The 25,569-nt window shown below is 45.1% G+C and overlaps 1 protein-coding gene across 15 annotated transcripts in view; it reads right to left on the bottom strand.

The window, feature by feature from the left end:
- The window catches only part of ZBTB38 (zinc finger and BTB domain containing 38), a 130,975-nt gene that overhangs the window by 21,286 nt on the left and 84,120 nt on the right, over positions 1-25,569 (bottom strand). For 10 of the 15 annotated variants that reach the window (XM_061167720.1, XM_061167721.1, XM_061167726.1 and 7 more), the window contains one exon: positions 22,544-22,648. The gene's annotated coding sequence lies outside the window, so the exon portion shown is untranslated. Of the gene's footprint in view, positions 1-16,077; positions 17,099-19,781; positions 19,861-22,543; positions 22,649-23,442; positions 23,852-24,083; positions 24,223-25,569 lie in introns of those variants that run through there. The other 5 variants (XM_061167732.1, XM_061167723.1, XM_061167734.1 and 2 more) reach the window with 5 other exon arrangements.

The following is a 25,569-nucleotide window of genomic DNA, read 5'->3' as shown; positions in this document are numbered from 1 at the left end:
GTCAGCGTCCCCCACTCATTTATGGGACAGGAGGAAGCTCGCCTAAACACGCCAGCCGCATGCTACGCCCCCAACACCACACGAGCACATCTCTGAGCCCAGCAGTGCTCTACACACTCCGTACACACCGTCCTGAGGAAGCCTCACAGCAACCTTATTTTGAAAATGAGACAACTGAGATGAGAGAGGCTGTGTAATTTGACCAAGGTCATTTAGTTAGTGAGCAGCAAAGCTGGGATTAAAACCTGAGCAGGATGACTCAAAAACTACACTCTCCACTCTACGTTTGGAGCACCAAAAAATGAAGCACTTAGCTTTTCCTGGTATCAAAAGTTCTTTGCTGGTATCAAAAGCTCCTATGCTCATGACCCCAGCCTACCAACCAGTGTGGGTGCTTAGCAATCGGTAGCCTGGATGTGAGCGGGGCACCACCTACAAGGGGACAGGTTATGCCCTATGGTATGCTGTGGGGTGGGGGTCTTGGGGGGACTCATAGCCTGCCCACAGTTTGCTCGGCCCCAGGCAGTTACCCTACTAAGGGCTCCATCCCCCTGCCAGAAGGGGCTGTATCCCCCATATGCACAATGATTCTATACAGATTATCAGATGGCCCTGGAGTGAACACTTCAGGTAATTCAGAATTTTCCATAAATTTCTACTTTTAATTTATTTTCTTTAAATAATGTAAGATTCAGGGGCTTCCCTGGTGGGCCAGTGGCTCAGACCTCATGCTCCCAATGCAGGGGGCCCGGGCTTGATCCCTGTTTGGGGAAATAGATCCCACATGCTGCAACTAAGAGTTCAAATGCTGCCACAAAGATCAAAGACCCTGCATGTCACAACTAAGACCTGGGGCAGCTAAATAAATAAGTAGTTTTTTTAATTAAAAAAAAATTTTTTTTAAATGTCATTTTAAAAAAGTCATCAAAGTAATAGATGACACTATTAAATAAACATTATCATTTTGGTCCACTTCCATTTCAAGGTAATATTTATCAAATGTCTACCACCCTCCAGTTATTGAGTATAACACAAACGGCTACCACAAGAAGTGGGCACAGAAGGGGCATAGCGGGGTAGTTAAAGCTACTGACTAAGAGAGCTGAGGGACCCCAGAACACTGTATTAGTCCACTCATGAAGCAGGGTTCTCCTGAAAAATAATGTGGGATACAGCAGACCATGTCCAGTCTGGCAATGTGGCTAAGAACCTGAACTCTGGTGTCAAGTCTGGCTCTCATCACGTTCTGGTTATGACCTTGGGCAAGCTTCTTATTCTGCACCTCAGCTTCTTCATGTGCAACATGGAGCTAATAATAGCATCTTATCAGGTTAAAATGAAGATTAAATGACAGTAACCATGAAGTGGTTGGCTTAATGTCTGGCACAAAGTCAAGCTTAATAAACAATAGCTATTATTAGTATAACTATTAGCAATTAATTATTATTAGTGGTAAATATCAGTAGGAACAAGTATTACCAAGTCTTGACCACAGGCCCCAAAGACAGGGAATGTGAGATTCTTCAACAGTAGGGACAAATACTCTATTTCATTGTGTACCTGGAGTTCCCCCATCCTCCTCACAGTGCTTACCACCCTAGAGGGGCTCATCAACTAAGCATCTTCCTAATGTCAAAAGCAGTTATTACATCTGAGCCTTAGGCCATATGTGGGCATTGAGTTGCAAGTATCATCAAAATGATTTTCTTTTCTTTAGTTGCATCATATGTTAGCACTTCTAAACCTATGGAAGAAAGCATTGGGATCTTAAATAAAAATTATTCAAGTTGGCTGTTAGCAATTTTTTTAGCAATTAGTAAAAGCTCGATAGGAAGGAAACTAAAATAATGTGTTTAAGACAAATAATCTACACATTTATTTTGTGTGCACTTGTCTTTTTAAGTCAGAAGGCCACTCAACTTTTGGCTATAAAAACAAGGCCTGGTACTGGTCGTTTATTGGATCATGTGCTTGTTTTATTTTTATTTCTTGGCCATTTGGCACATAGGATCTAAGTTCTCCAACCAGGGATTGAACCCACATCCCCTGCAGTGGAAGCATGGAGTTTTAACCACTGGACTGTAGGGGAAGTCCCACATGCTTGTTTTATATGGTGAAATTCTTTTATTTCATAAGAAAGCCTTCCTTCCCTTCATCATCTCTCCTATTTCTTTAGTCTCTTGGCAGACCACATTTGCTCCTCTGCCCTCACACCAAGAGGATTTTTGCAAGGGTAAAGTCTTAAGACCTCCTCTCTCTCACTTTAAACTAGGAACCTAATAACAGCAGTTTGGTTATGATTTATTTTAGAGAACATTTTGATGTTCTGGATTTTTCATTTAAAAGTCTTTTTAGTTTATGTCTCAGTTTAATGGATTCATTACGTTGTGGCTGATTCAGTGAAATTTTTTTTTTAAATCTGGGTTTGATCTGGGGTTTTGCACATTTATGTGCTGATTCTGGATTTTGGTTCAAGCTGCTATTGAATTCCCTGATTAAAATTTTTGACAACTGTCAGAACGAGCCATTTGTTCCAAGCTTTCTTTTTCTCGGTCCCCGAGCTGTCCTTTCTTCTCCTGTGGAGTCATCTTTATCCTCAGAGGGCAGAGCAGAGCCCCTGCTTACAGACTCCTGGGCTCAAACTCCAGTCCTGCCACTTAGTAGCTGTATGAATTTAAACAAGTTAATTAGCATCTCAAGACTTGGGCTTTTTTTTTTTTTTTAATCTATAAAATGGATAAAATAGTGCAACTTAGTTCTTAATAGGATTAGAAGGGACAATCCAGATAAACCGTAGTATCTCAGTCTATTGCTCTTTTACACCCTGATAATTTTCCATGAAAATTCCAGAAAACAAAACAATCCCAGCAACTCTTTTCTTTAGCTCATCTCATTATGATAATAGCAACCAATTTAATGCCTGTTAGTTGAAAGGGTGTTGGAAGCAGGGGGTCATTTTGTAAGTGGGGATTTCCCTGGGGCTGAAGTGGAGCAATGAGTGGCCTGGAGAGTCCCCGGCTTCAAGGGCTTCCAGGGAGCCTGGGCAACTTAGCTCTGGCGGGCCGGACAGGCAGGAGTTATGGGACTCAGGTCAGGCTGACCCCAAAAGTAGGGAAGTTAGAAAAACATACTTGTGGAAAGGAAGTACAAAAATAAATACTCAGCAAAATAAGGGACTGTGGGTAACATATTGTGTGTTAGTCTCTCAGTCTTGTCCGACTCTTTGTGACCCCATGGACTGTAGCCCACCAGGCTCCTCTGTCCATGGAATTCTCCAGGCAAGAATACTGGAGTGGGTTGCCATTTCCTTCTCCAGGGGATCTTCCTGACCTAGGGATAGAACCTGGGTCTCCTGCATTACAGGCAGATTCCTTACTGTCTGAGCCACCAGGGAAGTCTGTTAATATGGGTATAGTAATGTAATTAAAAGAACACTTTGAAAGAACAGGTACATGTATCATAATATAGTATCAATAAAGCCAGTAACTATGTGTTAACAGGTGCAAAATCAGTGATTCTATTATTTGGGGGAGCCCTGCATGCCTATTACACATATTTCTACCAACCCAACTATGAAGAATAAGCAGAGAAAAAGAGGTTGGGTTCTCAACAACTGGGGAGAGCTGCTACCGCCCGAGTGGCCTCTTCAGGGCCACAGGTCGCTCTTTTCAGCCTGGTAAAGGCATTGAGCAACACTGCTCTCAACTGTCATCTTAGCTCTGAATAAGAGTATCACTCAGTTTCTTCACATACAGAGATACCAAGAACAACCAGATGGCCAGTCTCACCATTATTAGGAGTCAGGGCTGGGGAAGGCAAAGCATTTTTCAGCCCCAGTGCTCCGTTCCCTTTACACCTTCAATCTGTTCCATCCTCAACTTGTGGAGAAGGGGGCCTTGAAGCACAACAGGGCAAGTGATGCTCTGAGTGGCAATCAAGGCCAGCAAGAAGGAGAGGGGACAAAGCAGAGTCCTGGACCAGGAGAGGTGAGGCTGGACACAGGATATGGGAGAGGGAGGCCAGAGGGAAGGGGCCTGGGGCTCCTTCCTGAGGCCTCTGTACTGATGCCTCCTACCCTGCTAGGAAATAGGACCCCAGGAGCTGTACCACAACACCTTGGAAGGTCTGGCTTACTGGGTCACTGAACCTGCCCACTCTACTCTCCCAGGTGTCAAGGGCATAGTAACAGGGTTAGAGACACAAAAGTAAATTCCCCAAGGCAGACCCTCATGCTGAGAGCAGGCAGTTTGTCTAAGGGATCAGCCCCTCATGACCCGTGAGGAGACTTTCCCAAGGCAGCAACTGTTTCATGATTGTGTCCTGAAGTTCTTTCCCACTTGATGACTGGAGTACATTCCCAATTCCCAGTACCATGTCCACAAGATGGTGCTGAGTCCACACCAAGAGATGCTCCTAGGTCCTAAGTCACTGGGGATCCAGTCCCCAAAACCTTTCTCAAAATGGGCAGATCAAAGAATTTCGTTTCAAAATAAATAGACCTTGGGTGTTTTAGATAACAAAAAGTAGAGAACAAGCTTCTTAGTGGAGCATGCCTTCTAACTCCTTCTTCATTTGCTATAGATGGATTCTCAAGATTCTTCAGCCCAGGGGTGGGGACCACTCCACCCAGTGTGGGAATTGCCTCCTTAGAAGAGCAGTCCTCACACGAAACCCTCAACTGTGACCTCTGCATGCGACAGCCCTTGGACGGTTTGCACATCCCTTCCCAGGGCTAAACATCTCCAGTTCCTTCAACTGGGCCCCAGCAAAGAGAATTTTATATACATGGAACTTTAGATAGTTTGGTCCAACCCTCTCATTTTAGATATGAGAAAATGGAGGCACAGAGAAGTAGAATGACTTGCGTAAGGTCTCATGGTATCACTAAAACAGGTTTCCAGATTTCTGGCTCCATACACCTTAAGCATATCACCATACTCCTCAACTGGCGGCCACCAGACCTGCTCACTGACACAGGACTTGACTTCCCTAAGCCTCAGTCTCTTCACATATTACCTGGAGCAAACCATACAGACCTCGTGGGCTGCTGGGGGGATTCAATGAGAGTACCAGGTGGTGCTAGTGGTAAAGAACCCACTTGCCAACGCAGGAAATGTAAGAGATGCGAGTTTGATCCCTGAGTTGGAAAGATCCCCTGGAGAAGGAAATGGCAACCCACTCCAGTATTCTTGCCTGGAGAATCCCATGGACAGAGGAGCCTGGTGGGCTACAGTCCATGGGGTTGCAAAGAGTCAGCTGTGACTGAAGCAACTTCACACACACACACACACACACACACACACGGGCACCCAGCCAGGGCAAGTACATAGCAAATAGTAAGTGTGTGATAATTGATTTATTTATAATATTCAGACTCTTTTTTTGGCATGGAGTTCTCCTTTCTGCCTTTGTGTTCTTCTTCTTCCTTGGCTTCCCAACTTCCAAGGCTGAATTTTTAAACTGATCCTCAAAAATTCACGTAGGCTTTCCATGTAGCTCAGCTGGTAAAGAATCTATCTACAATGCGGGAGACCTGAGTTCTACTCCTGGGTCAGGAAGATCCCCTGGAGAAGGAAATGGCAACCCACTCCAGTATTCTTGCCTGGAGAATCTCCTGGACAGAGGAGCCTGGCGGGCTACAGTCCATGGGGTCGCAAGAGTCAGATACGACTTAGCGTTATCTTTCTTTCTTTTCTTTCAAAAATTCACTCATTCTCGTGAAATGTAGTTGTGTTCCTTTGGTCCATATTTCTAGTCTGTTGGAATATTTCAGAAAGACAATGCTATCTTAAAATATACCTACTGATTCCTTAAACACGATATACTGACTCCTTCCAGGTAAGTCTAGGGTGGTAAAGTCTGTGAAAAAAGGCGCTCTCCTCTGCTCTCCTCCAAAGACTGGCAGAATGTGATCATTCTTTTTACCCACTCAGACTTTATTTTAACATCAGGATTGTTATACTGAGGACGACTTAGAAAATATTCTTCAATTTATTAGAATAAAAAAAGGTGAAGCTCAGTTTCATCTAAAGGAGGAAGGAAGGTTACAGCCGCGCTATCAGGAAGCGACCCTGACTCTGCGAAGAGAAACTCCAGTGTGTTAATACACTAATATGTTTGGATGGAGACACTGGCACCTCAGGGTAAGCGAGCTTTTACCCTGAGACTGTAAAACTCCAGAGTTGCTGGGGGTAAAGTTGTTGGGAATAGACTATGAGCTAAAGAACAAGATGGCAAGGCCCTGGAGCTGATCTGTGGTTCCCGGGCTGGTCCTTGGTTATAGGCATTCTCTCAGCTCCATTGTTGGAGAAAGCAATGGCACCCCACTCCAGTACTCTTGTCTGGAAAATCCCATGGACGGAGGAGTCTGGTGGGCTGCAGTCCATGGGGTCGCTAAGAGTCGGACGCAACTGAGTGACTTCACTTTCTCTTTTCCCTTTCATGCATTGGAGAAGGAAATGACAATCCACTCCAGTGTTCTTGCCTGGAGAATCCCAGGGATGGGGGAGCCTGGTGGGCTGCCGTCTATGGGGTCGCACAGAGCCGGACACGACTGAAGTGACTTAGCAGCAGCAGCTCCATTGTATCAACAAGCACAGCAAGACTAATTTTCAAAACATTCTTTTCATTCCCTCATCCTAACTAGCTCAGGCCACTTGTTTTTCAGGGGCTCCCATCCCAGCATCCTCGGATCCTGTTGCTTCGGAGAATACAGCCAGCCTGTAATTGTTCCAGTGCCCGTATCTGCTCACCCGGAAAAACACTGCCTTCCCCATCCTGCGTCTTTCCAAATGCCAACTTTCTGGAAACTTTCTTGATCAACAAACACAGAACAAAAAGAAAGAACACCTCATCTTAGTCCTGTTTAGCCCTCTACCATTTACAAAGTGGGCTTCCCTGGTGGCTCAATGGTAAAGAATCTGCCTGCCAAGCAGGAGACATGGGCTGTATCCCTGGGTCAGGAAGATCCCATGGAGAAGGAAATGGCAACCCACTCCAGTATTCTTCCCTAGGAAATCCCATAAACAAAGGAGTCTGGTGGGGCTACAGCCTACAGGGTTGCAAAGAGTCGGACACAACTTAGCGACTAAACAACGACTTTTACTAAGCACTTCTGCACACATCTGATCTCCTTTCTCACAACACCCCTGTGGACTGTGAAATAATATTTCCATTTCAAAGATGATGATGTTAAAGCTCAGAAAAATTAAACCAAAATCACAACACCACATGGCTTATAGTTGACAAGGTTGGGTTTTTCAACCCTGATTGTGTGACTCTGGATCAAATTCCCTCTAGCATACTTAAAAGGAAGACTGTATTTATGTGATTCTAAATATTAGTAAATATAAACCACCATCTCATCTTCTGATTGATATGTTTAGTAGCTGTGTATCTTTGTAGGCCAAATTCAGTGTCAAATGTGTACTTGCCATTCAAAAAACTACACATCATTAGCTATTTTTACCAAAAAAAATGGGTTTTTCCTGTTCAGCCTATACCACAGACATACTGCTGACTAGCTGATCATTTATGCATTTTACTTCATATTCTCTGCCATTCTGCATGACTTGACCACATAGTGCTTTATTTAATTCATTCTGTAAAATAGGAATGATGCCTGAGATGATTATCCTGATAGTTAAATGAGGCAATGATTTCAGAGACCTCAGCTAGCAGGTGTTCACTTCAGTTCAGTTCAGTCACTCAGTCGTGTCCAACTCTTTGCAACCCCATGGACTGTAGCAGGCCAAGCTTCCCTGTCCATCACCAACTCCTGAAGCTTACTCAAACTCATGTCCATCGAGTCGGTGATGCCATCCAACCATCTCATCCTCTGTCGTCCCCTTCTCTTATTGCCTTCAACCATTCCCAACATCAGGGTCTTTTTCAATGAGTCAGTTCTTCACATTAGGTGGTCAAAATATTGAAGTTTCAGCTTCAGCATCAGTTCTTCCAAAAAATATTCAGGACTAATTTCCTTTAGGATTGACTGGTTTGATCTCCTCGCAGTCCGAGGGACACTCAAGAGTCTTCTGCAACACCACAGTTCATAAGCATCAATTCTTCGGCACTCATCCTTCCTTATGGTCCAACTCTCAGATCCATACATGACTACTGGAAAAACCATAGCTTTGACTAGATTTGACTAGCCTTTACTAGGTTTTCACTTAATGGTATTATATACTACTGCTTCTACTGCTACAACTTCATTATATTCACTAAAACCAAGTAGAGTTTTTTGTTCTTTTTTAATATTTATTTATTTGGTTGCACCAGGACTGTGCACTAGGGATCTTCTACCTTTTTTGTGGCACACAGGGTTTTTTTAGTTGTGGCATGTGAACCCTCAGTTGCTGAATGTGGGATCTAGTTTCCTTACCAGGGATCAAACTTGGGCCCCCTGCTTTGGGAGTGTGGAATTTGAGCCACTGGACCACCAGGGAAGTCCCTTAAGTAGACTTTTGTTTTCTAAAAACTGCCTGATGTTCTATAACGCAGTGTGGATACCATGATTCAGAGAAGCAGAAAAATGATTTCGTCTCCTTGGCCTTATTTAATCATTTCTTTCTTTTCAGGAAGCTCCTGGAGCCCACAGTCCAATGGAGGACACAGACATGCAGACCAACAGCTCCTCCGTGATGATGGAAGTGCTCTAATGAGCACGCCCAGGGCTTTGAAGGAGGCAGCTTTACACTGAGTTTGGGGAAAGATAGTCAGGGAAGACGAGGTGGAACCAAGTCTTGAGAGACAGGGAGAATTTCTCTGGGATCCAAGAAGAAAAAAACGCATGCTATTCTGATAAGAGGTCAGGCAAAGGCAAAGGAGCAGCAAACAGAATGACACATTTGGAGAATGGCAAAGAGGTGGGGTTTCCCACACGGCTCAGTGTTAACGAATCTGCCTGCCAATGCAGGAGATGCAAGAGACACGGGTTGGATCCCTGGATTGGAGAGATCCCCTGGAGAAGCGCATGGCAACCCACTCCAGTATTCTTGCCTGGGAAATCCCATGGCCAGAGAGCCTGGCAGGCTACAGCCTGTGGGTTGCAAAGAGATAGACACGACTCAGTGACGAAGCACACCAAGAGGTGGGATGTCTGCTCCACAGACGCTGGGCAGGGCCGGACGGGGGATGGAGATAGAGAGACTGGCAGGGACCTGGTCATGAAGAAAGCATCAGGAGGGCCTTGGATCTGATCCTCTAGCCTGGTAGAGAAATCTTACCGCATACTGGAATCACCTATGGGAACTTGAGAACACAAACACTCAGGCTCCATCTCAAGATTCTAATTCATTTGGTCTTGGGTAAAAAGGAAAAACTCTCCAGGTGATTCTAATGTGCACCCAGGACAATGGTGAGTCCTTTAAAAGATCTGAAGCAGAAATCATTTAAACAAATATGCAGACAGGTCATTCTGGGAGTAGTCTGATGAGAAGGATGTCTGGAGGGGGCTGGAAAGAAGGCAAGGAGAAGGCTACGGATGGCAAAGAGAGAAATAAGTAAAAGCTATTTGAATGGAAGAATCAACTAGTTATAAACTCAAGGAGAGAGAAAGGGGGAACCAGACCAGAGGGACGGTCTGGCAGAAGAAGAATTAAGTCAGTGTGCTCTCTGAGGAGCCTGTGGGAGATGCAGCTGGCACTTTCAAGCAGGACGCCTCCACAGTGGACTTTGATCCACGATGGACTTTGATGCTAAGAGGAAGCCGGGCTGAAGATGCAGCCATGCATCGCATTGACACATAAGCTGGCTGCCACACATGAGCATGGATGATGCCCAAGGAAAGCAGATGAGAGAGATGAAAAAGAAATAGGGCAAAAGAAGGAACTTGATCAATACCAATACTGAGAGGTGACTGGATGTGTCAGGATCACCTGGAGGTTCTTACTAAAAATTTAGTTTCTTGGTGCTACCCCAGACTAAATCAGAACAGCCAGGGGGTAAGACCCCAGAAACTGATTTTTCCTAAGTTCCCAGGCACTTCTGAATCAAGGTTAGGCTGGACACTGTATCAGTTTGCTAACACTGCCATAACAAACTACCACAAACTTGGTGACTTAAAACAACAGAGATTTATTCTCTCACAGCTATGGAGGCCAGAGGTCCAAAACCATGATGTAGGCAGGGCCGTGCCCTCTCTGAAGCCTCCAGGGGGAGAATCCTTCCTGCCTCTTCCAACTTGTGATGTTTCTGTGGTCCCTTGGCCTGTGGCTGCATAACTCCAATCTCTGCCTTCATCTTCACATGGCCCTCCCCTCTTTCTGCATCTCTCTTCTGTGTGTCTTTTATAAGGACACTTGTCATTGGATTCAGGGTCCACCTGATAATCCAGGATGAATTCATCTCAAGATCCTTAAAAATTTACATCTGCAAAGACCCATTTTTTTTCCCCAAAAAAGATCACATTCACAGTTTTGGGGATGTAGAAACATCATCTAGCAGGCTACCAGACACCGTGACAATAACTCAACTGGGTGGATGAGGGAGGGGACTGGAGTCCAGAACTCCAAGCTAAGCTCTCCAACAGTGGCAGGAAGAGGTGGGGGAAAAAAAAAAAACAAAAACCCAAGAGAGAGTCATCCGTTAAGTATACAGCTCCACTTCTAAGTCTCGTGCAGCCCTAGGGATCCCAGGCCACTAAGTATCCAGGGCTCCAGCTGAAAGTACTTTAGAAAACAGAAAAAAGCACCACAATTACCAATTGATAAAATACCAGACCACGTTACCCTCAAAATAGAGGTGAGCGCTTTGAAGGGCTGAAAAGGCTTTTATTTAATTCACTTTCTAAACTAAATGAATTTGATATGAAGCTAGGATTTCATCTCTAAGATGCTGTGGCCATTTTCTCCTCACCACCTTAGTAACTTCCAGTCCAAACAATAAGTCACCATGGGAGCATGGCATCAGTTTTTCCATTTTCTGAAATATTTCCTAGGAGAGATTTCCTTGGCAGTCAGGGGGTACAGGTTTGATCCTTGGTCGGGGAGCTAAGATCCCATATGCTTTGTGGCCAAAAACCCAAAAAACATTTTAAAAAAATCCACAGAAGCAATAATGTAACAAACTCAATAAAGACCTTAAAAAACAGTGCACATCAAAAAAATCTTAAAAAGAAAAAAGTGTTTCCAAGGAGCAGGCAATACTCTCAGTCAACAACAGTGAAGAAGGTTTGGTTATACCTGCCTTCTCATCACCTACCAGTGTCCCAAAATCTTCACAGACTGCCCTCATTTTTATATCTATACATGCTCTACCTTCAAAGTTCTACATTATTACTATTTGCATGGGCTCCCTGATGCACAAAAGCTGTCTGCCCTCTAACAAGGAATTCCCCTTCTCAGCAACAGGGTTCGCATGACCAGAGGGTCGATGGTGAGTGGTGGGGGTGGGTGAGTAAGGAGTCCAGTACTTGGCTGAAGTTAAAGTCGCAGCCAGCGGACAAAGCCTTCAGGATCAGATTCTCAGTGTGGTCAAAACCACCCCATCATACAACCACCCCATCATAATATGAAAAGGCACACCTCCCCGTAGCCTCCACCCAGAGACTGTCCCAAAGTACTGCTGAGCTAGCAAATCCACAAGGATTTGCTGTCTCTGTGCTTCACTGCGGTGTCTAGAGTGGTTCTCCCCGGACAGTAACACACAGGAGTCAGCTGAGGACCGTGTGAAGTGCAATGTCTGACACAGTGGGTTATCTATGTGTGGGCCATTTTCCTTTACGTCAGGGTGGGGATGGTGGAGGTACACAACCAAGTGTAAGGTTCAAGGAAACCAAGTTTCCATATCTGCTGGCGAGATGACAAGTTATCATGGTGATGATGATGGTGCCAATGACGATGAAAACTAATATTTACTGAGCACTTTCTACATGCCAGGCCCTGTGCTGACTATTTGCAGACATTATGACCCACTTAGCACCAAGAGAGCTGATGAAAAGGAGAGTGATTAAAAGATGTTTAGAAAAAAGGGAAGGCATTATAAATTCCAGGATGTTCGGAAAGTCAATAGAGTGTCAACAGAAAAAGGGAGGACAACTCTCACATTGTCCCAGCCTAGGATGAGTTAGGAAGCAGCTAACTGCCTGATATTTCAGAAAGCATCCTTGGGCCAAGGAGGTCAATATCATAGACCAGGTATATCAAGATATGACTGCTGTCCCCTGTTTTCACCCCATTGCCCAAGACCATCCAGATCAACCTTGGCATTTAGCTGCCTTGGGAGTGACAAGGCCAGATAAGATGGGGGTTCCTTTGGTGGGTTCTTCCTGTTGCATCCTGAAATGGGCACTCTGAGCACAGAGCGGCTTAATCAAGGCTGCTTTGTCTGATGCCTCTCCAGATGTCCTTGGACACAAAAGCTGTGTTCTCCCAACGAATCACTTTGCCTGTATGAGATGGACACACTTCACTGCCAAAGTAGCTCCTTTCTTTGCTGTGACATGGAGAAGGCTCAATGGCCATGAAATTTTCTTGGGCTGGGCCTTGGAGAGCTCCAAGCCCAACGCTCTGCAGGAAAAGACTGGGCAGGTTGCCAGTGAGGAAATCCAGCCTGGTGGATTGAGTCAGATGGTGAAGCTCTACAACTGCCGAGCAGAGCAGTAGTCCAGAGGCTGAATCGGCCTGCAGACCTGGTTCATTCAGCCCTACAGTACTTTAGAAGTTTTCATGTCCTCCAGTTTGCCATGATCTAACCATTCTATCTTCTTAAATCCAGCCTACACTGGACATTCGTATCACCTTCCTGTCCCTGTATATATCAGCATTTTAGACCCTAACTACAATGACATAGAGATACATCACTTAGGCCTGTAACATATCAGTGATTCCTACAGTGATTCACAGGCCTCCTAAAATTTAGATGGTCAGATACCAGTATTCAAGCTTTCAAAACTACAGAAGTACTCCATTTTAATGAAGAAGAGGTGGTCAGAAGCCTAAACACGGAATATATTTGGGTCACATAACCCTCTAGTTTGTTCACTCCCATGTGGAAAGTCTCCTACTATATGAGTCCTGGGAGACAAAGAGGGTAGATATCAAATTCTCCACTTTGTTTCAAATTGTTTTATTTATTTTTAAATTTTTATTTGTTTATTTTTGGCTGTACTGCAAAGCTCTTAGTTCCTTCACCAGGGATTGAACCTGGGTCCCAGCAGTGAAAGGACAGAGTAATAACCACTGGACCATGATCCCTAAAGTCATTTTAACGATACGGTCTGCTCAAGCTCTGAGAAAGGGATGATAACTCCTCATCAGACCTCCACACAATCAGACTCACACTCTCAGAGGCATCCATTTTTAGAGAGGGTTCCAGGGGCTTCCCTGGAGGTCCAGTGGTTAAGACTCCATGCTTCCACTGCAGGGGGTGCAGGTTTGATCCTCTGTTGGGAAACTAAGATCCTGCATCCCATGCAGCATGGCCAAAAAAAATTTTTTAACTAAAAAAATAAATCCAGGAAAAGGGGGATCCATATTCACCATTAGCAGGTGATGTAACAAGGGAAGCAGTAACTACGGAGGATGCACAGCTCCTTACTCGGTAAGGGCATTCTGAATTGATATCATGCTCCATCACTGCATTACCAAGACAACAACAATTCTAGAAACTAGATCAGAGAAGCACAGCCTGGATGTCAAACAATAGGGTCAACACAATAAAGCCTAACCAGCAAGACACTTGGGCAATCTCAGAGGAGTTCTCAGTGGAACAGTGGCGATCTCTTCAAGGAAGCAACCCTACCTGGTATAGAGACTTTGGGGGTGCTGGTGCAGAGCGAATCCCTTGGTCTGGAGACCAATCTAAGCATCCAAATGCCAATGTACAGAAATGGTTTTTATGGCCCTGGGCTGTCAGCTATTTATTTGAGTCCACGTAGATACTTTCCTTGTACACACGCCTTCTCTTCTGTTTTCCACAAATCTCTCCCCCCAGTGTTTTCCATCATTTCTCTCCCACCTTCCATTTTTCCAGTTTGAAGCCACCACTGGCAATACCGCAGTCTCTGGAAAGAGGCCAGGCATGACACAGACCTTGTGGGACTGTCACCTCCCCCTGCGGTTCGGGACGTGCGGGTGACTAGAGGGACCGTCAAACAAGCCCACCAGCTGGGCTGACGCAAGACCAGAGGCCCAGAAGCTTTTCTGTACTGCGGAAATGCTACCAAAACTCTGGCCAGACACACACATGGATGCACAATGGTTCAGACAAAGGAAACTGGGAAAAACTGTGGGGCGGGGGGAGGGCAAAGTATTAAAGGAACTAAATTCCTGTTTGCTTCTGCCAAGTTAACCCTCAAAATAAATCTGATCAAAACTAAATGAAGGTTTCTGGCAGTGGGTATCCAAACAGTTCCCCCTGCTCACCTGTTTTAGAGTGAAACGATCTGGGGGCGAAGGGAACAGGGAGCAATTACATCAATAAATATGTTGCCTGCATTAAAAAAAAAAAAAAAAAAAATGTAAAATTCCCCAGACAAACCTAAACTCAGTGTAGATAAAAGCCCACAATAAACTGTTTAGAAAAATTATGCTTTAAATACACTGATTAAAAAAAAAAATCTAAAAATAGGCTGTTCTGTAGAACAGCTCGAGTCTCTGCCTGTGCTTTCATTTTAGAAAACAAATGCTCATGGACTCCTCAGGGGGAGGGGTTTAACACAGGGATTCAAACGCACAGAAAATGGCCACCGGGTTTCAGAAACCTGAACGCAACAACCAGGGGCACTCAGGGGACCTTCTGGAAACACAGGGCACTTACCTTCCACAAGAGTCAGTGCTAGAGACAGATATAACCTGTTTTTTTTTTGCCCCACCAGCGACATGATTTACATGGCCTCCAAAGTGTTTGTTTGCTGAACGCCACAATGACTAATCACCCGACTTTTGTTTTTCTCCCTGAACCAGAGAACCTCATAGGAGGGAAACAGGTCATTTTTAATGTAAGGGAGCTGCTAGGATTGGAGGTAAGATTCCTGTTTAAGCTTCATACATGAAAAAGAGAAGTTAAGGACCTCGAAAAGTATTTCCTAAAATAGGGACGTGCAGTCTTCTTATCAGACATGCCAATCATTCAATAGAAAAGAAAGTCTTAAAATAGATCATTCAAACATGGTACAAAGCTCTTGAGTGATTTCCTGAAACTTGTCAAAAAACAAAAATGAATATTCAGACTTAAATAAACAACCAAACAAGGTCAGAACTCACTTTGCAGTGTATATTCATTTACAGGGAAAAAAACAAAACATTCTCCCAGGTAATTTACAACGCTTCTGTGCAAAAAAAGTCAACTTGCAGAGTAGAGTGGCTAAAGAAATCTCCAGAATTGCTAGACCTTGACAGGAAAAAATCTTAAAGGTCAGGCTTTTTTTTTTCAAACCCGATTTAGCACAGCACCCGGGGTAGGCCAGTTCTCTAATGTCTGAGTAAAACCCCATTTGGGGCTTCATTTCACTGCCACGTCATCCCTTTTTCCGTCTATCCCTGTGCCTTCGGCTTGCTCAAAGTGGTCCTCCCACCCCTTCCCGTTTTAAAGCAAAGATGGAACATGCATTAGTCTGAGGGAAAGGGTGGAATAGGCAACAGAAGAAATTTGCAACAGGGACCCGGGATGCAGTGAGGCTGGCCACAGCCTCCCCTACGAGTACCAAGGACCACCCGAGACCTTGGCATCCCTGCTCTCTGAGTTCCGGTCAAGGACTATAGGACCAGAATAGACGGGTCTACACAGGGACAGACCAGAATGCTGAGTAGATTCTGAGACCAAAAAAAATCCTCCCTTTGGTCTAGAAGTGAATCGGCGTTCTATTAGAGCTAATCAGAAATCTCCATGCCTGCATGAAAATGCTTATGCATTTGGGGAGACGGATTCTGAATGCCTCTGTCTTCTGCCTGGTGAGATAATAAATTCAGCTCTGTTTTTACTGAATCGCTGGTCTTATTATCTAGTGATAATCAACTCTGCAAATAATCACAAGTGTTCTAACACACAAACAGGAAAAATGACACAAACAGAACGGGACCTAGAAACAACATCCCATGCACAAAGCAGGAAGTGGCAGCTTGTATCTGTTCTCACCTGGCACAAAGCCGGCCTTCAGGGGGTGGCCGAAAGAACCCCAGGATGCTCCTCTAGCACTTGAACAGCCACTGGATTCCTCAGGACCACGGGGCGACGAGGACCACGCGCACAAGTGTGACCAGCAACATGGTCTGTGCGAGCTGGGTCTTCCTCTTTATACTCCTAGAGAAAATGCTACATTCCTCTCAAAACTAAATTATTGGAGACCTTAGTAATTTTCACTTAAATGAGAGAGGAAAAATGCTTTAAAAAATAGGAGACAGCCTTCTGCCTCTCTTAGATTAAAAGGAAATTTTCTTGACTCTCTTAATTGACAAGAATCCAAGAGCTTCGATGGAACAGGAAGTTTGCATTGTGGTGTCTTTCTGGTGACGTCTGTAAGAAGCCCAGCAGGCATGGCGGGCTGCTCTCGTCAACAGAACAGTTGGAGAGAGCCAGTGCTTCCTTAGGCTTGGCTTGCTGACTGCCCGTTCCTGCTCTCCTGATAATCCACCTTAGGACAGGACCTACCTGTCTCTGCAGCAAACTGGACAGGCAAGGGACACTAGCTTCTGTTCCCTGTCTGCCACAAGTGGTATGACCCTGAGCAAATCCTACGTCTCCCCTGCACTTCCATTCTCTTATCTGGAACATGACGAGGCTGGGCTAGTTTATTTCTCAGGTTCTTTCCAGCCATACAGTTTCAAAACATGATTCCTTACCTCCCATTTTGTCACCTGTTGATTGATTCCCCAACCAGTAGAAACAAATCCTCATTTCCTCCAAAGCAGACCATCTCTCCCACCCTTAAACCCATGCACTCTCCTCAAAAGTGTATGGGTAAAGGCCCGACCCAAGGTCTGGCCAGTACAAGTACTCCTTGGAGGACAGTGGGAGGGAGCTTCGCAACTGGGATCTCTGGCCAACCTCAGATGTGGAATTACCATCTGCTTGCTTTTCTACCAGGGAGGAAGCAGAATTACTGCTGGAAGGAGCCTTTTCCATCACTGAACCAAACTTCCTCAGGTTACAGGTGAGGAAATCAAGCCTTAGGAAATCTTTCCCAAGGCAGCAGAGTGGGTCACGGGAACCAGTCCAAGGCCTCCAGTCTGATCTTTTACACGATGGTCTCTGACCTCCCCCTCAAAACCCCACTGCAGGGCTCTGAGTTCTTACCCCTGTAGACTTCCTTAGGGCCTCAGGGCAATCCCCTGAGGAACTGTTTTAAACTTTCAAAGTGACAGAGCAACTCTGGGAACATAAAGTCCCACACAGGGACAGTGACAGCTATAAAGTGAAAGTGAAAGTGAAGTCGCTCAGTCGTGTCTTGACTCTTTGCGACCCCATGGATTGTAGCTCGCCAGGCTCCTCTGTCCATGGGATTTTCCAGGCAAGAGTACTGGAGTGGGTTGCCACTTCCTTCTCCAGATGATCTTCCCAACCCAGGGATCAAACCTCGGTCTCCTGCATTATAGGCAGATGCTTTACCGTCTGAGCCACCAGGGAAGTCTAATGACAGCTACAGCAAGACACAAATCTTTGACCTTATCAGTGCAGCAATCCACTGGTGTCTTCTCTTTAAACGACAAGCCTGCAGCAGCACTTGGATGATAGATAAGAACAGGTGAGAAAGATAGGGAGGCCCTCAGGGCAGGGTCTTGATCTGATGATACCTAGCACCGAGCTCACATTTGTTGAATGAATTCAAGTTTGCATATTACCTCTGCCCATTCGCTTCTTGTCAAAAATTCTGAGATTACTGGAATACCAGGGGCAAGGGTCTCTAAGCCACAATCAGGAAGGATGAGCTATTTCATGCTCTCAGTATGTGGCTGGGGAAACTACGTGGGGTGTGGAGACAGAAGGCTGGACTTTGGAGCTAGAAAAGAGCCCTGAGTGTGAAAAACTCATGTCTACAACATCAGACCGAACCTCTCAGACTCAATTTCTGCCACACCAGTTATTTGGAGACTCCAGTAAGATGGCTGAGATAATGCACGTAAGGGGCAGAATGGTCTTCATGAAATTCAGTTCAGTCTTCTCCCCTCAGGGCCTATGGGTTTAGACGTAGAAGCCCTGATTCTAAGCAAGGTTCCAGGACACTGGCATCCTGTTCCAAAAGAAGTGAACCGTCAGTGGAATGCCAACAACAGTTATAAAATGACTCAATAGAGTTTTAATAAACATATCCCCATTGAGTCACCTGATTTTTAAATTACATACAAGGAATGTAAAGTGCAACTTAATAAACACGAGTCAAATATGTTTTATATTCTCCATAAATAGCTTAACACCAAACATGTATGTATGTCTCAATCCTTTCCTGTGAATAAATAAAGAAGAGAGCTGGGAAGAGGAGGAGAAAAAAGGATAAATTATTCTCTCACCTATAAAACGAGGTTGGAAACAATGTGAACTAGTCTAAAAAGTATATGATTATAAGATGTGAAGAAAAAGCAAATATAATGACACAGATGTTTATCAACCAGAAGACAGAGTCAGATAGACAAATGCATCAAACTATTTTGATGGTGTGCTTGTGCACTGTTACTGCCATTAAATATTTTATTGGTAACAACATTTAAAGTTGCACTGGTTTTGCAAACTCTGGGCATAGGAACAGGGTGTTACCACAGGAAAAGAAGTTGATATGAGGGCTGTGTCACCCAGCACTGCTATGGATACACCGCAGATGGCGACAGTGGGGTGTGATAAGGCTACCGTTCCTTTACTATCTGGGATCCATGTGTCTTTATCTTATTACAAAATAATTCGCAAACATGAGTAACACAAAACTTTTGAGCACAGGCACGTCTTTATGGATTTGAAATCAGCCTAACAAGTCTCAGGTTTATCTCCTTTCTCTGCTTCCTAAAAACTGGCATTTGCTCATCTTCATCACTGCAGTACTTATTTAAAATGAAGATTCTCAGGAGTCTGCCTGAAATTTACTGAATTTGAGTCTCTGTGCCAAGGACCTGAGAACCTACATTTTAGTCAATCCATCAGGTGTAATCTTTTATAAAAAAAAATTTTTTTTTATGTGGACAATTTTTGAAGTCTTTATTGTATTTATTACAATATTGCTTCTATTCAGTGTTCTGGTTTTTTGGCCATGAGGTGTGTGGGATCTTCTCTCCTACCACAGATTGAACCCACACCCCCTGCACTGGAAAGTGAAGTCTTAACCACTGAACCACCAGGGAACTCCTTCCCATGTAGATTCTTATCCATACTAAATTGCAGATCATTTGAACTCTCACAGGATAGACTAGCTATCGTGGAAGGTATGTGCTTGCCATGACAAAATGAACATGCTAAAATAAGTCATAAAAATAAGCCTTTAGGTATAGACAGATATTAGACAAAAATACATATACCTAAAAAATTATAAGGGGAATGGAATTAGCATTTATTAATTGTTTACTATGGTATGATCCTGACCAAGTTATATATTACTCAATCTCCAAAATAATCCTATTTGAGTTATGGATGGAAAAAGTTAGGCTTAGAGAATAACTTTTCTGAAGTCACAAATCTGGAAAATGGCCCAGCTAGGTTATGAAACTAGATTTATCTGACCCCAGCCTTCTCATTCCATTGTACTAAGCTCATATGCCCATGAAAACACATACACACACGCGTGCGCGCGCACACACACACACACACACTCTCTCTCTCCTGTCATACAACAGTCATATGGCAAAAGGCAAAATACAAACCTGATTACTGTTAGAAACCTTTGCATCAACAGAAATGTAGTTTTTAAGAACTTTCTATCAACGGATATTCTTTGGTCATCTGTTGACAACAGAATAAAGAAGATGACATCTATCAAAACCACATTTAACATCTTGAAATTTTAGTAGTCAGAAGTGTGTTTGGGGGCTTGCTAGGATAAAATTTTTGTGGTGAGTCTTCACATTTTTTTTTGGAAATGAAACCACTTGATATCACTCTGCAAGTCACAGCATGTTACAAAGGAAAACAACAAATAAGGGATCTAGCACTTGTCAATCCAATGGCCATCTTGGGCCTCATATCCCCTGTCTCCTTCATCTGGGCTTCCCTGGTGGCCAAGCGGTAAAGAATCTGCCTGCAATGCAGGAGACCCGGGTTCACTCCCTGAGTGGGGAAGACCCCCTGGAGGAGGGCATGACAACTGACTCTAGTACTCTTGCCTGGGAACCGTGACTGAAGCGACCAAGCAGAAGCCCGACACGCCACACTCTCCTCTGGGAAACCCTCTACTGCTAGCCAGAGCCCTGTTCTCTCATTCTTCCTTGCTCTCTTGTCAGACTTTTTGCTAGGCCCTCCAGAGCTCCTTCTTTTCTCAGAAGGTTCCCTCCTCAAGCTTTGCCTCTCTATGGTTTTTCACTGGAAAATTTGTTCTCTCATCTCTTAACTTTTTTTATATCAGTGATTCTAAACTAGCCCTGGCCTCCCTCTGGGGTGCAAAACCACTGATCGTCTGGGGGACATCATACTTCATACTTCAACACTTCAAACTCAGGCCCTCGAAAATGCAGTGCCTCACCCTTCTCCAAGTTGTCTTCATGGGTACCACTGCTCTGAAAATCTCAGTGTCAGCTTTAGCTGTTTTTTCTCTACTCAGATGTCAGATTGGGTCAGTTTTTCCCTTTGCGTCTGTTCCTTTCCCATTTCACTGCTATCATCCATTTCCAGCCTTCCCCAGGTTCCTCCCACCCTGCCTTTTCCTTGGTGGATTGTGGTGCCCTTCTAACTGGTCTCCCTGTCTCTGGTTTCTGCCCTGCCTTTTCTTCTGATTTCAAAGTAGGTACTCGATAAATATTTGCTGTGACATTTATAGAACTCCTAGAAGTTTGCAAAGCACATTCACACTCAACATCTCATTTGTTCCATTTGGAGCTTAAGTTTATTACAAGTAGCATTCCAGGCTTACAATCTGATTTCTGTTACTTAAGGCAACCACTGGAGCTACTTCTAACTTTGAACCTTGTAAATTAAAGCATCTCTTAAATTGCTTTACTTTTGAAGATTCAGTGTCTTGTGTGGCCTACAAGTTAAAAGAGCAGAGCATTTCAAGTCAAAGAGAGCCCCCTTGCCAAAATACTTTTTTCTCTGCTGATAAAGGTGATGTGACAGCAAAATCAAAATTTAAAAGAAACTCCTTTCTGAAGATTTTTAAAAATGGTTTTTCCTATTTATCCAGTTGGTATCCTATTTACAAGTCAATCTCCAACATCCTTGGAAGCTGATATCCTGGCATGGTAACAGAAAAATTCTAACAGTTGAGCAATAATTTCTCACTAAGAGAATGAACATGACCATTATCATGACTGTAAAAACAGAGTAATATGTTTGGTCTTAAATACCCAAATAAGTGACTTAAATACCCAAATAAGAGCTCAATAAACATTTGTTGAATGAATAAATGAATTCAGAGCCGGCCTTACTATTGTTTATAAATTGAAAGCATCAGTTTCCACAGATGGATGGAAAAGTACGTTAAACTTGAAAAAACAAAAACAAAAACACTTGCATTGAGGGGCCAGAACTGTGATACATCAACTACCCCGGTCTCTTCTGGGTACACTCCAACTGCTGCAGAAGTAGGCGGAGGAGACGGGGGCTACTGGCAGGCACCGTCCTCTTGACTCGGCCTCTCTGGAGTTAAGGTTTCAAGCTCCTGGAGGGCAAGCACTCTACCTTGAACTTCGTGGTCCTAGCCCTGTGCTCTGTACATACCGAATGTGCATCATAAACGTGGTCTGAGAGGCAAAGTCCTCCATGACCTGCCTGCATTTTCACCTTTCAATCCTTCACATCTATTCTTCCTTACTTCGCAGAGGTACTGTGAGGAGTAAGTTAAAACACAGCACTTAAAGCATTTAACACACTGCCTTGCACTCACACACAAAAGTGCTTGGTCAATGGTAGTTGTTAACCACCATCATCTGGGGCTCTGTCTATGTTTCAAAGGTGGAGCTTAGTGTGCTGGGCTGTCAATACATGTCGGTGCAAACAGTGTGCCTCCTGGGGGTGGACTCTTCGTATGTGTATCCTCAGAGCCTAGCACAGTGCTCCCCCTGTAGCAGGCCCAGAAGCTGACTGCATGAATGAGCAATCGAGATGCAAGCTCCAGGCCTGCCCCAACCCAGCCCACTGGGTCTCCCTGAAGAGTCATTTAAACTCTCTGGGCCTTAGTGACGTCTGTGGGTCCTTCCGGCCTGAAGAAGCCAGAAGATGAGACTCACAGAAGCTCTCACAACAGTCACTGGCAGAACTGGAACTAGAAGGCTTTCGTTCCCCCTTCATCACCAGGCACCTCACACATCATGTCTACTTAAGAACAGCTTGCCTAAATGTCAATGTCACTTTGTAATCCCCAAACCTGGTGGATTGCTGGCCACAAAGCATAAGCTCCTTGGGAGCGGTTTAGTCCCTCAGAAAAAAACATTGCTTATTTCAAGTAGAGTACAAAAGATGCAAATTCGATTACCTCAGTTAGAACAGACCAGCTTTAACAGAGTTAGTGTCTTGAGCTTTGGAAGAAATCACTTGGAAATCCTTGGTTCTGAGTCCTCCATTTCCTCCACATCTAGATCTAAAAAGAAGTAAAACAAAAAGAATAACGTCTCATGACTAGGTGCCAGAACTGAACGTATCAGAAACAAAAGTGACTTCCATAAGCATGTGGACTGAACACCTACTGTCAGTCCAGCACTGGGTAAAGTAATTGACATAGGTGATCTCATACAGTCCTCAAAACACAGGAGACATCCCCCCATTGTACAGCTGCATCAAAAGAGGCTCTGAAAGGTCACAGAATCTGTTCAAGGTCACAAAATCTGTTCAAGGTCTATGTTAGACCCGGGACTTAAACACAGGTTCACTCCAGATTCCAAATCCTGGGTTATTAACCTGTAAGTCAGGGTTTAAAAACTCTTTTTGACAGTGACCCACCATTTTTAAAAATCATATTACATAAACTGAAAGTCCAAAGCCTGAAAACAACGCCTACTCTTATTATATGCAATGCACTCTGATATTTTCTAGTCTATTCTTTTTTATATTGCATTATATATTCTATATCTTTAAAAAAAAATCTGGTAGCAACCCACTAAACTGATTTCACAATCCTCTAATGGGTCTCCATTCTTGCTGGAAAAACACTACCCTCAGAGATAGTACCTCACTAGAAGTTTCTCAGAAACCGCGGACCTAATCCTCCTATGCTTTTTAACCATGAGAACCTGACCGAGTAGTTGCGCTTCATAATTAGAAAAGTTTCTAACCTTTAAAATATGTCTAAGGCACCAAAATACGTGTCATCCATTATGGATCCTTAGAAGAGATATTTAATTTGGGCCAAAGTCCAGAATGGCATTAGTCACTTACCTATAGGAGAGGAGTTATGAAGTGGCACCGCGGACAGACTAAAACCTCAGGTGATTTACAATATATCCTGCAAAGTGGCTAACAGCGGGCGGTCATGTTGTACCAACAGAGGAGACCTAACTACGGCCGAAGTAAGAGGCTGAGATTGCAAAGCCCTGGGGGGCAGGGCCCTGCCTTCGCACTTCCCATTCAATTCCAGGGGCTTTGGTGCTCAACCAAGGAAATCCTCAGGTTCCGGGTGGGTCAGGATGGGGGTCCCAGTCGCGGTCCGAGGGAGGGGAGATGTGACTGTCAGCGCCGTTCCCGAGCCTGCTGGACCGCAGCCCGTCACGTCCCCCGCCCTTGGGTACGCGTTGGTCCCCGGACCCCCGCCCTCCAGCATAGCCTTGCAGATGGGCCACGGCTGCGGCGCAACGTGCCCGACTCCGCGGTTGGACCCCGACTCCCAGGGCGCGGGCCCGGCCGGGCACCTGCGGGCGCCGGGTCCCCGCAACACCTCGGCTTTCCAGAGTCCGCGGAGCTCCCAGTCCCGCGCGAGCGTCCCCCGGCCGGGTTTCGAGGCTCCTTCCCGGGAGAGCAGGGGTCGGGCCGGCCCCGCCTCGCCCGCCCACCCCGCACACGGCCCCTGCGCGCGCACTTACAGGGCTCGGCCGCTGCCCCGCGAGCGCGTTCCCCGGGGGTCCATGGCGCTTCCGGACCCGCGATTCAGGCCGCGGCGTCTCGCAGCACCGCCCAGAAAATGGACGCCGGCGGCTCGGCTCGGCCGGCCCGGCCCGCCCCCGGCGCGGGGCTGGGGACGCCACCCGGCCGGGAAGAGGGCTCCTCGGCCTCAGCCGCGGGCCGGGCTCCGGGGCACCAACGAGCGAGCCCAGGGCCAGGCCTCGGGAGGGCAGGGGCAGGCCCGGGACGTGGGGGGTGGGGTGGGGACACACCTCGGCCCCGCAAGACCCCAAACCCAACCTGGGCGCGACAGGGAGAGGTGGGGGGGCCCACAACGGCCCCAGATGCCACGAAGGGAGCTGCGGCCCCAGCCCCTCTCCTCTCGGGAGATCCCAGGACCCGCCCCAAGGGCAACCAGTTAGGGGTCTACGGCCACAAAGCCTAGTCCGTACCAGAACCAGGCCTGGGTTTGCAGACGGGTCCCCAGGTTCGCATCCAGATCCCAGGCAGCATCCAACCCCTGCCCGTTTAAGGGAGGCGGATTTCAGAGAAAGTCAACTGCAGTTTTCATTTAAATGATCAGGAATTAATCGAGTGTCACCTGCGCTTTCCCATGGCTGACAGGAGATACCTAGATAGACTTTCCCAAAGTGCTGTGAAAGCTAGTTCGCGCAAAAGACCCAGGCCTCCTCCTGAAATAAAGCGCGCTGACTGCCTGCTATGCTAGACCTTTCCTCCAAAGATTCAGGGACTGCTCATTGAAAAAGTATTTACTTAGGCCTGCCACAAACTCGCCTTTTGGAGGAGCTAACAGCCTAGTTAGCTATATTGTACAGGTTTTGTTTGCTTGTTTTCTACAAAACCATCCACCTTGTCTGCGTTTTGGTGGTATGTGTCTTATTTTTTTAATTTTCTTTTGAAGAGATGCATTCCCAAGTTGCAGTTTAAAAAGATAAGTCTGTTCTTTGCATGACTTAACATCCTGTTTTTAGTTTGGAATACAGCGCTCTGCAACCTAGTTCCTGATCACGTTTTAAGATTGTGAACATTCTTAACGGAAAACCTATGGTTACCAAAGGGCAAACATGGGGGTGGGGGCGGCAGGGATAAATCAGGAGCTTGGGATGAATATACACACATTACTGTAAGACAGATGAGCAACAACGGACCTACTGTATAGCACAGAGACTCTGCTCAATATTCTGTGATAACTATAAGAGAAGAGAATTGGAAAAAGAATGAATATATGTATAACTAAATTGCTTTGCTGTGCCCCTGAAACTAATACAACATTGTAAATCAACTATACTCCAATAAAATTTTTTAAAAAATCACTCCCAATGCAAAAAGAAGAAAAGATTGTGATGATTCTGATGAATAAAGTAGAATCCAATATTATATACAAAGTTGGTAAAACATTTTAATAATCAAGGAGAAATATACTGACTTAAAGTCAAATTAAAGCAT

Source organism: Dama dama, chromosome 19, assembly GCF_033118175.1.
Source record: "Dama dama isolate Ldn47 chromosome 19, ASM3311817v1, whole genome shotgun sequence".
NCBI classification, from domain to species: Eukaryota; Metazoa; Chordata; class Mammalia; order Artiodactyla; family Cervidae; genus Dama; species Dama dama.
The sequence above is the reverse complement of the archived record's forward strand: the minus strand, read 5'-3'. Positions and strand labels throughout refer to the sequence as shown.